The sequence below is a fragment of the Anabrus simplex genome, chromosome 5, assembly GCF_040414725.1.
Source record: "Anabrus simplex isolate iqAnaSimp1 chromosome 5, ASM4041472v1, whole genome shotgun sequence".
In the NCBI taxonomy this organism is placed as follows: domain Eukaryota; kingdom Metazoa; phylum Arthropoda; class Insecta; order Orthoptera; family Tettigoniidae; genus Anabrus; species Anabrus simplex.
In genome coordinates, this window is record NC_090269.1 from 449409392 (window position 1) to 449424894 (window position 15503).

A 15503-nucleotide genomic window follows, 5' to 3' on the forward strand; every position below is an offset into this window, starting at 1 on the left:
ATACCACTGTTTTTGATTATATGCCCATTTTAACGATATTTTAATGTCCACATTAGCATATATTTTTATTCAATTTTAACCTCACACTAAGTTTCAATCAGAATGTAATGACTTTACAAAATGAATTTAGCCTCTAGTATGTACAAAAGCAAGATGTTGCACTTATACTTAAATCAAAAATGTTCAAGCCTGTGTTCTATTATATCATGTGACTAATCAACAGCCAATTCTGTAAATATATGAACTTGTCATTGTTAAGTTACACAAACATATCTGTGTTCCATACTGTGTTGTTTGAGTCATCAGTCCATAGACTGGTTTGATGCAGCTCTCCATGCCACCCTATCCTGTGCTAACCTTTTCATTTCTACGTAGCTATTGCATCCTACATCTGCTCTAATCTGTTTGTCATATTCATACCTTGGTCTACCCCTACCGTTCTTGCCACCTACACTTCCTTCAAAAACCAACCGAACAAGTCCTGGGTGTCTTAAGATGTGTCCTATCATTCTATCTCTTCTTCTCGTCAAATTTAGCCAAATCGATCTCCTCTCACCAATTCGATTCAGTATCTCTTCATTCGTGATTCGATCTATCCATCTCACCTTCAGCATTCTTCTGTAACACCACATTTCAAAAGCTTCTATTCTCTTTCTTTCTGAGCTAGTTATCGTCCATGTTTCACTTCCATACTTAAAACTTAAAATCGGATAGTAGTAGCAGCAAGGTAATATGTGTCTTTATGAACAATGCACACTAGTCATGTACTAGACACACCAAACATTAATGATCAGCCTAAACTAGTCTAACTTTTACTATGTGATGTTTTTATGAACAATTTACAATTGTCAACTGAGGATGACCCCATAGGGGTCGAAACTAGTCTTGAATATTTGTAATGTAAAATAAACTCGTATTGATAAGGTGGAGAATTGTATATATATTGTTTTTATGTAAAGATTCTGAGCCCTACAAACATTATCGCAGCCTACAGTGTACAAAAAAAAAAAATACCAACATTCACAGCGTCACTTTTAGATCGCACACATCAACTCAATAATTGCAATTACACACTAAATACTACAATTTCTTTCTAAAATCACCATCCTTGGTTCTTCAGGTGCGTAGCACTTCAGGAAAATTATCCATACCAGTAAATTCAGATATCTGATTCAGTGAAACTGAGATACACACACAGTTACAACACAGGAGACAAAGACTTGCCAGCAATTGTAACGCAAAGGCTAGGGTTTTTCAGAAAGGAAGCTAATTATATAGGTCATCATCAATGTACAGGTCCAGTTTCCCGGGTACTGTTAATGAGCCTCTTCCTGTCCACATACATGTAAGGGTATAAATTATTAACGCTTACATAAAGATACAATTTTTAAAAAAAGTAAAAAAAACAAAACAAAAAATAGAGATACCTCGGAACACGTAGAAATCTGAAACTGAGAAAGATTAGTATTTGCTTCTTACAGTTCTCAATTGAGATCTATAAGTTTGGCAAAAGTAAATGATTGAGAATTGAACATTACCGACTTTATGTTAGAGCTTGTGGACACAGCGTAAAATGGTAGAAATCACAATTCCGCAAAGAAGAAAATCTTAGAGCAGTAACACAATTAACGGAATAGCTTGTACAGTACCAGTGGCTGATACGCATCATATAAAAATGCGTATCTATCACTTCGAAACCAAACCTGATATTGGATGTAGACCTCCCAGCCAAGACCGACTCCAACAACAACAACAACAACAACAACAGCACTAAGCTCTTCATACTTGTCGGTAGGTAGTTACACGTGCGGTGTAATAAATGTTCTTCATTTCTCGAAGGAAATAGTAAATCCATTACTTTCAGTCTGTGTATCACTCGGTAGTCCTCATTGGTTAACTGGCCGTTATACATTGATTCTGCTTTAATACATAATGCAGGCTTTGCTTTTGATACTGATGTGTCCGTTATAGGGACTGCTTGTTTTCCTTGGCTGAACTCAGTTTTTTGTTGAGTACTAGTAGTAGTATTTTAAGCGATTATTACCGTGGGTATATTGATGTGGGCAAAGAGTACCGCAATAATCACACATTTCCATGAAAGTCAATTACCTATGTACGGTTCTGTTTCGAAGTGGTAGGCTTGTTGTTTGATATATGATCTGTCTGTTAGGTCATCAGCCCAGAGGCTGGTTTGATCCTCAAATAGCACCATCAGTGGTTATGCGGTTATAAGGAAACCCCAAAAACCAATGGCAGCACCAAAATGAGGAGTGAGGTAGTTTGCCATTGCTTTCGTCACTGGGTCAGAAAGTACTATTGCAGCACGACTGACCCTATGAGCAGCACCTTTCATAACACTCAGATGCACAAGTCATGTTCTATGTCATTACTGAGCACTACCCATACACCAGCAGCTTCCATATTGTCACAGCCATGGATGTTGACTGGGACTTCGGTGGAAGCTACACTTTGCTCTCGCGACGGAGAGGGGGAGTGGAGGGGCAATAGGGTTAATGATTGGGGAAGGTGAGGTGGAGCTGGGCATGTCTTCTGGAGGTTCCTTGATATGTATTGGATCCTGTTTCTAAACTTTTTTTATGTAGGTGTATTTTAAAATCAGGATAACTGTATTAAAGTGGATATTAACTCTATCTGTAATTTCATTTAAGTTAAAATTTGGGTTTGCATATTGATCTGTACTAATGTAAGATTCTTCCATTATATTGAGCAGAGGGCCTAAGGGATCATACTTAGAATCTGCATGTCATTTTTAATATTTGGAAAGTTAAGCTTATAATCCTCGTTATGTTGAGCTATAGATGAAAAGTGATCATGTTTTAAAGTGTTAATGTGTTCATTATAACGGATAAAGAAATTTCTTCCAGTACGTCCGATATAGCCAGCCTCATAATTGTCGAATTTCATTCGATACACTCCTGAAAAACTGTATCTATTATCATTAATGGATTGGGCATTGTGCAAAATGTTGGCACAGTTATGCGTGGTTTAATATGCTATTTTTAGATTGCGTTAAAAAAATATTAGTTATGGAATGAACGTAGATATTATTGTATGTGAAAAGTATGTTATCCTTGGAGTTGTTAGCTGTGGTTAGTCTTGATTTGGGTTGATATTTTATCTTTCAAGTGATTTTATTGCCCATTTCTCTATTAAATCCATTTTGATGCGCTATTTTGTAAATCATGTTTAATTCTTTTTCAGGTCCTCTTGGGAAAGAGGTATATTGAATGCTCTGTATACCATACTGTAATAAGCTGTGAGCATTAGGGTGGAAAGAATCTATTCTAGTTGTATTGGAGGTTTGTGTGGGTTTCCTATATACTAAATAAAATAGACCCACGTATAAAATTTGCAATGGAAAGATAAAATGACTGCACTTTGAATTATTTAGATGTATCTTTCACTCGACACCACGATCACCTGACATATCAACTATATAGAAATATACCTCTTTCCCAGGAAAAGCTGAAAAAAGAATTAAACACGATTTACAAAAGAGCCCATCAAAACAGATTTAATAGAGAAATGGTAAATAAAATCATTCGAAAGATAAAATATCAACCCAAATCAAAACTAACCAGAGCTAACGACTCCAAGAAGGATTACATACCTTTCACATACAATAATACCTGTGTTTATTCCATAACTGATATTTTTTTTAAACACTTACTTACTTACTTACTTACTTCTCCAGCGCTACAGCCCTGTGTGAGCCTTGGCCTCTTCTACGATAGTCCGCCATCTACTTTGATCCTGAGTGGCTGGTCTCCATGGGCGGATGTTCATTGCCCTCAAGTCGGCTTCAACTTCATCGCTCCATCTATTACGGGGCCTTCCTTGTCGCCATCTTTTATCTACTCGGGATTTAACTACTTTTCTTGTCATTCAATCTTCCTCCATTATTTCCACATGGCCAAGCCATCGCATTCTCTGTGCCTTAATAAATCGAACTATATCCTCCTGGTCTAATATGTTCTGTATTTCAACATTCGTCTGTATCCTCCAACCATTCTGGTCTTGAATTGGGCCATATATTCATCTAATAATCTTTCTTTCAAATATTCTTAATTTATTTGCATCGTCAACTAAAAGGTTCCAGGCTTCTGAACCATATGTCACTACAAGTCTAATAAGGGTCTTATATATTTTGAATTTTGTAGGTTTATACAATAGACGAGATTTAAATAATGTAAGATTAGCATAATAGGCCCTGTTTCCAGCTATTATTCTATGATGTATCTCCTCACTTATTCTATTATTATTTGTCAACATGGTTCCCAAATACTCAAAACTTCATACATTCTCAAAATTATGGCCATTGATTGTCAGATTATCTTGACTTCTTCTGCCCTCTGTAACAGTCGCATGCATATACTTAAATTTACAGTCATTCACCTCTAATCACGTCTGTTTTCCTGCTTCCTCCATTTCAAGAAACATTTCCTTCAAATATCTATCATTCCTGGCCACTAACACTACATCATCTGCATATGCACAAATTTGTTTAGATTTATATACAATATTTCCAGTATCCAATATTTTTTTCAAGGACTTGGTTAATTGCCAGATTAAACAAAGTAGCTGAAAGTGCATCACCTTGTCTGACTCCTGTATTAAGAGCAAACTCATTTCCAATTCTTCCATCCACCATCACCTTTTGCCCTAACTTCTCCTAAAGTGATTCTGAACATCCTAATCAGTTTCTGTGGTATTCCTATTGTCTCCATATATTCATATAGCTTAACCTTGTATATACTGTCAAATGCTTGTCCAAATTCTACAAACAACATATGTAGATCTATATTATGCTCATAGCATTTTTCCATCATTTGATGTACCACGAATATTTGATCTACTGTGCTCCTATTTTGCCTGAAGCCACACTGTACTTCATCCAATCTTTCTTCAGCATATGGAGTCAGATATTGTAATACGATATTTGAAAATACTTTATAGATGATATTTAGTAATGTGGTTCCCCTATAATTAGTGCATTCATATTTATTTCCCTTCTTATATATTGGGAAAATTATTCCTGTATTCCACTCATCAGGTATCCGTTCTTCCTCCCAAATCTTAATAATCAGTTCATGTATCTCTCGTAGCATTTCTTTGCTACTGTTTTTAATCAGTTCACTTGTTATTCCGTCTTCTCCTGCTGCTTTATGGTTATTTAATTTTGTAATAGGATTTTCTGCATCTTTCAATGTGGGGCCATTTATCCATTGTTCTGGCCCACTCTGCTCCATATGCTTTTCACTTTCTTCCACATCTTCTCTTTCCTTGTTTAGGAGCTCTCGGAAGTATTCCGTCCATCTTTCACTTATTTCCTCTTCATTCTGTAATAGCTTACCTTCTTTATTCTTACAGCCTTTCAATCTTGGCTTATACCCCTTCCTGAAATAATTAATTTCATTATAGAATTCCTTTGTCCTCTTCTGTAACCTTTGTGTCTCTATATTCTCTAGTTTTTTCTTAATCGTCTCTCTTTTTTCTTCTTACATATGTTATTAGCTTCACGTCTGCATTTCTCATAATTTTCCCTATTTGACCTTGTATCTCTCTGTAGCATTTTTGCTCTTGCTGCATTCTTCTTTCCAATCGCTTCCTCACACTCCATATCGAACCAAATATTTATTTTCTTTTTAGCTATACCCAGTGTTTGTTGTGCTGCATTTTGTGTGCACTTTTGAACTTTTTCCCATCTTTCCTCTATTCCAGATACTTGTCCAGTCATCTATAAAGTATTGTTCATTTTTGACTGGAATTCTTGTTTTCCTTCTGGTTGTTGTAGTTTTTCCAAATTCCATTTCCTTCTTTCCGTAGGTTGTCTCCTCTGTCCTGTTGCCAATTTTTGTCTCACTATTGCTTTTACTAAATAATGGTCAGAATCACAGTTTGGCCCTCTGCATGTCCTTACGTCAATAATGGATGCCGCATGCCTCGTAGTTACTAGTACATTATCTATTTGATTTACCAAAGTGCTTCCTGGCATCTTCCACGTTCCTTTATGTATTTTCTTATGATCAAAGCAGGTGCTTTTAATTATAGGACCACTCGTAGTTGCAAACTGTCCCAAATAAAAACCATTCTCATTTGATTCTTCATGTACTGTATATTTCCTGGCTATTGGTCTTATACACTCTTCCTTTCCCACTTTGGCATTAAAATCTCCTAAAATAATAATTATGTTATATCTTGGTCCCTCTTCAACAGTTTGTACTAACTTATCATAAAATTGTTCCTTTCTTTCCTCATCCGCATCTTCAATTGGTGCATGTGCTGATATAACAGTTATGTTCCTAAACTTCCCCTTAATCCGAAGCTTACATATTCTATCTGAGATCGGTTCAAATCCTATTACACTCTTCTTCAATTTAGGGCCAATGACCTTCGATGTTAGGCTCCTTTAAAGATCAAGCATCATCTTCTTCAATTTTCCATGTACTATAAATGCCGTACGGAACTGTCCTGTTCTTTCTTCTGGCTCACTGTAATAGAGGTTATAATCTTTCTTTTCAATACACCCTTGCCCTTTCCATCTTATTTCCTGAATCGCTACTAAGTCGTATCCAAATCTTTTTGTTTCATTTACAATTTCTTGCATTTTTCCTGGTTTCAACATTGTTCTTACATTCCATGTCTCCATGTTTATATCCGCTTTCCTTACTCGTGTCCTTTTCCTAAGCTTTTGTCGTCTTTGATTTCCGTCCGTTTTTTTTGTAGAAGTCTTCTGAACAATGCATTTTTACAAGGTGAGGCCGTTAACCCCACGCTCAACCCTATCCACTGGCTGGAGACATTGATTTTGGAGCATCCTACTCCTAGACAGGTTGTCTTCACCATGACTAAGGAGTCCCATCTACCCCGTCTTAAGTCCTCAACTAATTAACCCCAGTGAGGATGGGTTGCCTCATCCGCCTTTTCCACCATTCCGAAGGTCTCCTTCTCTGCTGGATCCGCCGTTAAGGTCTTCACCCATAACGCTGGGCATGGGTTCCATGTTATACCCCATGGGACTGGGTCACCCACCTGAACTTAGCCATCCCTTTACACCGGCCTACTGGGGTAGAGGATGCCCACCCCCACAACGTGGATGCACCAGGCAGGAGTTACTCAAGTGGAGAATAGGGAAGGTGGCCCTATCTCCCTTGAGTCATGTTAATGGTTGTGTATGGTACCTCAACCAAAGGCATTTTTTTAAAATGCAGTATAAAAATAGCATATAAAACCACACATAACAGCGCCAACATTTTGCACAAAGCCAAATCCGTTAATGAAAATAGTCGATACAGTTGTTCAGGAGTGAATCGAATGAAATGTGACAATTGTGAGGCTGGCCATATCGGATGTACTGGAAGAAATTTCTTTATCCGTTATAATGAACACATTAACACTTTAAAACATAATCACTTTTCATCTATAGCTCAACATGACGAGGATTATAAGTAGAGACGGGAATTTGCCTATTTGCCTATTTTATTCCTGTGCTCAGAAAGGTAGGATTTTGAGATATAAATCCGTTTCAGGTTGCTTTAAGCTAGATTTAGTTGGTTTTATTGTGCCTATAAATGCCTATTTCAGGGGTTTGTGCCTATTTGCAGTATAATTGCCTATTCGATGCCTATTTGATGCCTTTTTAATCTATTTTAAAGAAGCCAGTTTTCTTCCAGTGCATTATTTTGTAACATCTGCTCGACAGTGTTATCTTCTCATTTCTCAAGATCTATTTATCCCACAAACAAAAATGGCAATTCTTGGAAGTCACCAGAAATAGTTCTTGGAAAATTTCTATCAGGAGAAACAAGGAACAATTTGCTTCAACCCCTCCAACATTCTAAGACATATGCGAGAACCAATCAACGTCGAACCCTTATACCCCCTTCTCGATGTGAACTGTTGTACGCGTACGCATTATCTTCAGAACGTGTTGTGATTTATTGTGAAGAAGGAGGGTGTCTGTGACAATACTCGAAGAAAAATCATCGGGCAAGTTGGATGTGCGCTTAGGGGCGTGCAGCTGTGACCTTGCATCCGGGAGATAGTGGGTTCGAGCCCCACTGTCGGCAACCCTGAAGACGGTTTTCTGTGGTTTCCCATTTTCACACCAGTCAAATGCTGGGGCTGTACCTTAATTAAGGCCATGGTCGCTTCCTTCCCACTCCTAGGCCTTTCCTGTCCCATCGTCGCCATAAGACCTATCTGTGTCGGCATGACGTAAAAAATGTAATTGCAAAGAAAAATCGTCAAAGTCCTGCTGGCTGAAGCAGTGGATCACAGGGGATCCCAATTTCACTACGGATGGAAAGGTAGTCTTCTGCCAAGCTTGGCAAGTTCGTTTGTTCCTTTTTTTTTTTTGTAACTGAATTACTATCGCATTTCATTGTAGCATTTATAGGCCTATTAATTTACGTATTGTGGAACGTTATTTTGTTGCAATGCTATATTAGTCGTGAACTTTCAATAATTGATATTACTAAAATGTAGATAATCATTTTATTACTGAACGAGGAGTTAGAACGCCGATGGTATCTTGTCACAGAGTGGATGAAAATTAAAAATCGGTAATTTGAACTCTGATTCAATTCCCGCGAAAATAGAGATTTACAACTGAAATATTTTCTTTCTTTCTTTCTTTCTTTCTTTCTTTCTTTCTTTCTTTCTTTCTTTCTTTCTTAACCTGTTTACCCTCCAGGGTAGGTTTTTTCCTCGGACTCATCGAAGGATCCCACCTCTACTGGGTCAAGGGCAGCGTCCTGGAGCGTGAGACTTTGGGTCGGGGAATACAACCAGGGAGGAGGACTAGTACCTTTCCCAGACAGCCTCACCTTCTATGCTGAACAGGGGCCCTGTGAAGGCATGGGAAGATTGGAAGGGACAGGCAAAATAAGAGGGAAGGAAGTTGCCACGTCTTTAAGTTAGGTACCATCTCGACATTTCCCTGAGGAGAATTGGGAAACCACAGAAAAGCACTCCGAGGATGGCTGAGTTGGGAATTTTATTTTTTGCTAGGGGCTTTACGTCGCACCGACACAGATAGGTCTTATGGCGACGATGGGATAGGAAAGGTCTAGGAGTTGGAAGGAAGCGGCCATGGCATTAATTAAGGTACAGCCCCAGCATTTGCCTGGTGTGAAAATCGGAAACCACGGAAAACCATCTTCATGGCTGCTGACAGTGGGATTCGAACCCACTATCTCCCGGATGCAAGCTGAAAGCTGCGTGCCCCTAACCACACGGCCAACTCACCCGGTGATGTGGGAATCAAACCCACCTCTACTTAGTTGACCTCTCAAGGCTTTGTGGACCCCGTTCCAGCCCTCATGCCACTTTTCAAATTTCGTGGCAGTGCCATGAACTGAACCTGAGCCTACGTTGGTGGCAGCTAATCACGCTAACTACTACACCACAGTAGCAGACTACAACTGAATTGTAATTTTAAAAATCGTGGGTAACTTTCACCAGCGCTATGTGTAGGCTCTAGTAAACTCTATTACGCTTCTGCTATGCCTTCGCGAAACATAGGGTGAAGATCGAATGTGGTGCAGCTAGGACGATATCACAGAGGCTAGACATACAAGATGGCATGGCTTGGACGATGTCACAGCGTGTTTAACAAGGCTACAACGACTACAAGACCAGGCCAGTGGAAAGACCATTGGTCTGGATCGGTGAGGTCCAGTTTGTACCCGTTTTGCTGAGGGGGAGAGACAAGCAAAGAGAGTCTGGGGTGCGTAAGCTCTAGCATCCCATCTAGAGTTTTGCTAAAATGTGACAAAAAGTAAGTTTATGGCCGCATGCCACGACAATTTCAAATCACGCGTTTTTCTAATTTTCTACAAGGGTGGCAGCCTTGTGGGCACACATGATGTAGGATCTATTGCAGGCAACAGAAAATAGTCTTCATGACAACCGACCCGGGTGACCAAAGCAGGCGATTAGCAACATATAAAATGTTCACAAATCTGAGATTTATAGTGCCTCTGTTTTAATTCTTCTATATAAGTAAGAATTCTGCTAGAGGCAGCTTGGTGAGTTTCTGGTCAAGCATGTAGGAAGGATCTCTCCTCGCGTCATTTTCATGGTTTTTTTCACCTGGTGAACTCGACAGGAAACTGCCAGATTATAACTGAACATTTTGAGGACATATTTATGTGTAAATTATGAATTCTCTTGTTCCTACTTGAAAGTTTTGTACTTCTAGAAACATCACCGATAATAGCCTTTCTCTTTTTTTAATGAAAGAAATGCATGTTTATACTGTCCGACTCGTTGGCTGAATGGTCAGCGTACTGCCCTTAGGTTCACAGGGTCCCGGGTTCGATTCCCGGTCGTGTCGGGAATTTTAATGTTAATTGGTTAATTCCAATGACTCTGGGGCTGGGTGTGTGTGGCGTATTCAACATTAGAAATCATCCTAGGGAGGGCCCTCATCTTCACAGACATACACGTCGCCTAGTAGGCGTCTACGAGAAGAAGACCCGCACCAGGCCTCTCCGGAGGCCATACGCCATTGTTATGATTATGCTAGGCATTATTGCCAATTAGCCCAGCTTTAGGAATATAAGAATATTGTAATTGAAGTCAAATTATTTTTCAGATCAAATGTGGAAAAATACCATATAGATCAACATAGAAATACTGCGATGCATTTGACACGAGTAGAGAAAGCATTGTCATCGCAGCATTTCTACCAGTCCACTGTGAACAGCGACCAAGAACGATTTTCTATAGACCTGTGCACTGCAATGATGGAAGCTAATACCCCCCTTGCATAAACTGGAGCATCTTCAGACTTCAACAAGCTGCCGGGAGCAATCACCGAGTAGGAGACGAGTGGCTTTCACCCGGTGGAGTCATTTATGGTTGTAGAAGAAGTCAGGAGAAATGTTGACCTAACCTCTGAGAAGGTAGCCGCTGTCAGTAGAAAGTTCCATAAGAGTCCTGCAGCAGAATCCAAGATGGAAAACGACGGTAAATATAGCCAGGGTGCTACGAGGTGAGGTAGATGAAGCAGTTGAACTAAAACCAGATGAAGTGGCTTCGTTGAAGTTTTGGCAAATCACTTCCTGTGATGTTAAAAGATTTCTCTCAGTACAAAACATTCTGCCCGACAGGAGAACAAGATTGTTACCCGAAAACATTGAAATGTTGCATGTTGTAAATTCATTTTATAGTAATTGAGAGTGTTATAGAATTGTAAGTATTTTTTGTGCCTATTTTGTTGCCTATTTTACACGTTAGTGCCTATTTACATGCCTATTTTGGCTAATTTAAGAGCCTATATGCCTGCCTATTTTAACTGTTTTTAGTGCCTATAATTCTCATCTCTAATTATAAGCATAACTTTACAAATATTAAAAATGACATGCAGATTCTAAGTATGATCCTTAAGGACCCTCTACTGAATATAATGGAAGAATCTTACATTAGTATAGATCAGTATGGAAACCCAAATTTTAACTTAAATGAAATTACAGATAGAGTTAATATCCTCTTTAATACAGTTATCCTGATTTTTTAAAAACACCTACGTAAAAATAGTTTAGCAACACGATCCAATACGTATCAAGGAACCTCCCGAAGACACGCCCAGCTCCACCTCACCTTCCCCAATCATTACCCCTATTGCCCCTCCACTCCCCCTCTCCGTCACCACTACCTTACCTTCCAATACCACTCATACCCCTCCACTTCCCCTCTCCATAACCGCAAGTACTAGCCCTAGACGTGCACGGAGCACTGTGCGACGTGCTCCCTAACTGTACACATCAACCTGTCAACAGTACTATGCAAGTAAGCACTTATTCCACACGTTCAATAGACATTCTATTGACAGAACTCTTATACTTCATTTTCTTCTCTGTTCTCGCAGATTACTAGCATGTCCAATAACACAACTACAAGGAAGGAGCATCCGCACCTACTCAATATCTAATAATGAGATTGGTACCAAGGAAACTAATGACACACCACAATATTTCAATGTAAATCATCGAACATTCTCAACTGTATGAACGCACAAGATAAACAATTCACATCATTGAATATTCTAGAATGCTTGGTACAAACATATCCAAGAACGTATGCGACAATTTACCAACATGAATTAAACTCCAAAGTGTACGTAAAGAATGTTATAAACATTTTAAGTGTAAAAATTGTATTTTAACAATTATCTGTTACTCACGAACAGCATGCCAGAATTTTAAGTAACATATGAATGTCATAAAATATCGATGCCTGTTTTTAAACTAGAAAACACATAATATCATTGTATATTTTAATATTATCACTCATATCATGTGACTTTCTTCATTAGATTTAGTCATGTTTTTAAATGATATGTTAACTTTGGATCTCATGACCTGCTGACGATGACCTCTGTGAAGGTCGAAACCGGTACTGCATAGTAATAAAACATAATGAAGTATTGATTTGGTGGACGGTACCCATTCTTTGTGAATGTGAATACCTCAAGATTTGATGTATAAAACATTTTAGCACATACTAACAGATAGATTTTAATCCCATATTTATTGGGTTTGCATCCTATGTACTGGCAGAAGCCACATCTTCCCCTGAAAGCCTTAAGTTTTTCATCAACGTTCGTATATTCAGATGGGGTATAGTTAACTTGACAATTTGTCACAAAAATATGAAATACATCCTGAATTGCAGTCAAGTTATCTGTTTCTTGTCGGTTTAATCTCGTTTCTTTGTTGTCAAATCTAGTACCCCTCAGCAGAAACCTAAACCTCTCTAGTGACATAGTGAGCTGAAAAATCTCAATTCATGTACCGTTAATTTTCCAAAAGTCTATTGCGTTCAAATATTTTGTCTTATGTACACCAGAAAGGTACAAGAGACGCAACAAAGCCTTCATTTCCACTAAGTCTGTAGGTCTTGCACTTCGATATTCTTGGTCATAAGGTTCATGGGTTATAGAAAGATTTGTATAATCAACCAGAATGTTTAGAATTCTAGCATCAAAAAAGTAGTTTCATATATCTACAATAGAAGTTAAATTTCTTGCCGGTTCTTTCACCGCAGGCAAATGAGTTATGAAATTCACTGAGTGAGTTCTCACATTTTGAGGAGGAATATGCATTTTTCCTTTCGTGATATTGTCTTTCCCAATGAAGTGCGGTACATTACATTGTCGTTTTTGTTGTGTAGAAGTCCCATTATCAATATCTTGCTCATCCTGTATCTCCTCCACGTCCTGTTCCGACTGTGAATCTTCTTCATGGCATTCAAGGTGATCTTCTTCCAAAAAATCTTCAAAATCTTCTGCAGCCACATCATTCTCTTCAGATTCCACCAGTAATTTCTGCACATACTCTTGTTCACATTCATAATTCATTTTGTTTCATTTCCAGCTGAAAGTAGGTCGAGTACTAACTTCGGTCTTAGAGACCAAAATAAAGGAATTCTTGCTAAGAACTTGAGCCAGGCACTTAACATTAACTGACCGATTTGAAGGTACCAATGAGCAAAGCATGTGCACGAAAGTTATAGGAGAATAATTGGGCGGTCGGTCTTGGAGACCGGATATTAGTACTGCAGGGTTAAAAAGATTGTTGTTTTGAAGGTATTAATTTGTATGATTATGTGCAGTATGCGCACCTTTTAGTGATACATCCACACCCTAATGCTGAGTCGGTCGACCTCGGTTATCTTCGAGATTCATATTGGCAACCTTTGAAACACAAACTATGAATCACTAATGCATCGGTGTGCGACATCTGGTGTACACTTTACATACTAGTACTGTTGTTGTTTACTTAGCAAAGCCAAACTATAGAATTCATCCTAGGAACACGATTCGCATTGAAAAATGTAATATAATGTTAAATGAAAAATGAAATATTGTATGGCTTTTAGTGCCAGGATATCCCAGGAGGAGTTCGGCTCGCCAGGTGCAGGTCTTTCTATTTGATGCCCGTAGGCGACCTGCGCGTCGGGATGAAGATGAAATAATGATGAAGACAACACATACACCCACCCACCCACCTTGCCATTGTAATTGATCAATTAAGGTTAAAGTCCCCGACCCGGCCGGAAATCGAACCCGGGACCCTCTGAACTGAAGGCCAGGATGCTGACCATTCAGCCAACGAGTCGGACATAATGTTAAATAATGTATGTATGACACAGTTCAATTCAGACTTCATTTCCATGCGGTTGGCAGTATAACTAGAACCGGGAGTGCTTCCTCCTTACTCCTCATCCCTGTACAAAGTAGTATCGCTAAAAGGTGCGCGGACTATAGGTAGTAGAGTTCCATTGTGTTCTTCAATTGTTGAATTTTATCCCTTAGTCGTGTGCAGTCCTCTGTATGTGATAGATAAACTTCATACCGGTATAGCACTCGGTTTGGCCATAATAAAGATAGGTAGTATTTTCCTCTCTTTGCTCAACAAATGTACACCAGTCTAACTTAGCACCACAATCTCAATTCAATCCCTTATCTAACATACATCAAGAGATTATGCTGTCAGTGGTGAGTAGTTATTGCTGCTAGAAGGTATATGTCAGAATGTTATTGTGGTAGAAGAGGTAACAATAGGTCAAGATGAAAAGCTCTGCTATGTTTCAGAACTCTGCTTCATTTCAAATTATTCACAGAAGTTATTAAAGCACTTCTTATAGTAAAATATATGTTGTTCATCCCTCATTGAACCTCTTATTGAAATGCACTTACATCTGATTCAGTGCCACACGTTTTTCCTTGTGAACATTTGCAGGTGCATATAATGCTGATGCACAGCATCTCAATTTTCTCACTGTCATCCAACCTCTTGGAAATTCATTACATTTCTGGAGTAGCTGGGAAGACATCACTTTTTCCTTTTACACATAGTCTCACTGTATATGTAGATCAAATCCATACATTTGTATGGGAATGGATGTCTCTGCCAACCTCTTGAATCGACATGTTAGTTGTTGGTTGAATATAATATTTTAAGGGATACGCTTTAAAATAATTATTATTATAAAAAGGCATTAAGAATTGTAGGCTTCAAATTAGCCACCATTTGAATAATGTTATAAATTATTATTATTATTGATTTAAGCCCACTAAGGAGCGCTGATGTCTAGTTCTTCCTCGACGCTCTTCTTCATTCCCAATGTCCCTTGAGCCCTGCTGATAATTTCTCCTTTCTCTCCTGTGAAAGGGGCTTCCGACTTCTAGGGACTCTAGGTGGTGGGATCCATGACTGTACCATAGCACAAAATTTGGAACGATCTTCTATATCAATGTCTGAAATCCCAGACGAATCCAAGTCCTTCTGTACTTCATTAAGCCACAAGCTTAGAGTCTTGTAGCTTTTAACCAAAGAGAAGATCTTCTTGGTAAGCCTGTTGCTGTCCATTCGTTGTAGGTGTCCGTAGAACTTAAGCCTCCTACATCGCATGCTGGTATTGGCTGATTCTAACTGTCGATACAGCGCAGAGTTCGATTTAAGTCTGTATGT

At 38.7% G+C, this 15503-nt stretch overlaps 1 protein-coding gene across 2 annotated transcripts in view; it reads left to right on the plus strand.

Moving 5' to 3' along the window:
- The first annotated feature begins 1756 nt into the window (after nt 1-1756).
- Nucleotides 1757-15503, plus strand: part of LOC136875099 (zinc finger protein ZFP2) — a 101362-nt gene continuing 87615 nt past the window's right edge. For both annotated transcript variants that reach the window (XM_067148826.2, XM_067148828.2), the window contains exon 1: nt 1757-1791. The gene's annotated coding sequence lies outside the window, so the exon portion shown is untranslated. The remainder of the gene's footprint in view (nt 1792-15503) is intronic.